Source organism: Chrysochloris asiatica, unplaced genomic scaffold (assembly GCF_000296735.1).
Source record: "Chrysochloris asiatica unplaced genomic scaffold, ChrAsi1.0 scaffold00322, whole genome shotgun sequence".
NCBI classification, from domain to species: Eukaryota; Metazoa; Chordata; class Mammalia; order Afrosoricida; family Chrysochloridae; genus Chrysochloris; species Chrysochloris asiatica.
In genome coordinates this window covers 777,451-779,428 of record NW_006408840.1, presented here as the reverse complement: position 1 = coordinate 779,428, position 1,978 = coordinate 777,451, and positions in this window count along the sequence as shown.

The following is a 1,978-nucleotide window of genomic DNA, read 5'->3' as shown; positions in this document are numbered from 1 at the left end:
AATATCTTGTCTGTATTTAAGAGCCTCGACCTGATTTCCCAGGCCAATTACAGTGGCCTCCAGTGCATTTAATTTTATTTCCAAGTTGGGATCTATATGCTCGATATAACATCAGCACATCTTGTTTCTGGTTAAAAAAAAGAAAGAGAAGAGGTAAGGTTACATAAAACACAAATTACAATATAATGTCCCTCTGCATATGAGATATTGACTGATCCTATTATCAGTACATAGGGGCAGAAAAATAGGCATAAATATAATGGGCAATTTGTCCCAAGATCTTCTATGCTTGTACTGGGTTGGTTAATTATTCAGAGGGTGGCAACCAATCTCCATAAATCTCTTTGAAAATGCTGTTGGAAGTTTTAGTTACAGAGGTTGATAACTTTCCTCTCCCACTATCCTTGTCCTTCTCAAAGCCTTCTGAACTGGAGACAAAGCAGGCAGAGCACAAGAAATCTGCTCCCTTGCTTTTGTTATTAAGCCAAGCACTTTCGGTTTTATGCTGGCAGCAGTAGCTTCAGCTGTATGTAGGAAGCACAGCTAATTGAGGTGCACATATCTGTGATTCTTTCTCCCAATCTGAATCGGAACATTCCTCTACTGGATCCCCTGTTCCTTTAAGGAATAGTCCTGGGACAAGTGGAAGCTCCCTGTTATCCCAGCTCCTTCTTCTGCATCCCTGACAGCTCCAGTGAACACAGTCCCTCTGAGCCTACACTGTCCGCTGCAAATGCTCTGTGAGCTCAGTTTGAGAGTTAGAAGCTGCTCTTTCAGAGTCAGGCTGGGGTTCTAAACTTTCACGCACAAGCGTCCAAAGAGAAAATACAAAAAGTGGTATCTTATCAGGCCCTTTAGTAGTATACCAAGCACACATCTGCTTCCTGACCTTCTCCCAGGTATCCATACCTTCCTCTGGGAACTCCCTTCCTCTGGGAACCAGGGACAAGTCCCCTGTACAAAATCTCAAAATTGAACAAGCTGAACACCATTAACAGGTGTTTCTCTGGCCCTCAATAGGGCTTTAAGCATATCTACAAATAACTGGTGGTCCTTTGACCCTGAATGTCCCATGTTTTACACCCAGCTCTAACTCATTCCATACCTTATCTGACTGCATGCACCTTGGAGCATCTTCTCGTCTCTGGCTTTAAAGTTCCCCTGTACTCAGTTCCCCATGTTGGAGCATCAGCTATTACATCTGACAACTGACTATACTCTGTGACCTGCATGGAGAAATTAAACCTGAGTAGAGGTGATGGGAGATTAGAAAGAAAAGGAAGACACAAGACACAAAATGGAAATAATAAAGTTAGGACCAGGTGGGACACAGCACTCTAATGGAGTTATTGTGACTCAGACCTAGATTCAGCACATTTATCATATACACATATTAAAGGAGAGTGCCAGGGTCATGGAAAAGAGTGCAAAAAAACATGCGGTGTTATTAATGCAAGCGATAAGTGGGACTTTATCAGAAGAATGTAACTTGTGGTTGCTAAGGAGACAGAAATAGGGCAGCTAGATGTTTTTTGTAAACTGGAACTGAAGGTTATGCAAGGAAAAACCTTGCAAGTTCCCTGTACCCTGAGGCAGCCCTGCAAGTTTCTCAGGGGGCAGCTTGACCTAGGAACAGCCTAATTTTCTGGACCAGAACTGTTCAGTTGCAATCCTTGGGTTAAACTACCCCCAAGTCTAAGAACTTCAGTTCAATTCACTCCCAACAATTTGCTTAACATACTGATTGAATAAGTACAGTGAAATGATGTAACTCTTGTGCACACCTTCAATGATTTTTAAAACTTTCAGTGTGGCCTCATATGTTTGAATAACTGTATCTTGATATATAAACAGGTTCATGAGCCCAGTGAAGTGCTCTGGGATACCTATTGTTTGCAATAGTATCCATAGTTTGACATAATACACACAGTTAAACACCTATGCATAGTCAAGATTATATATGTTAACATCTTTCTGG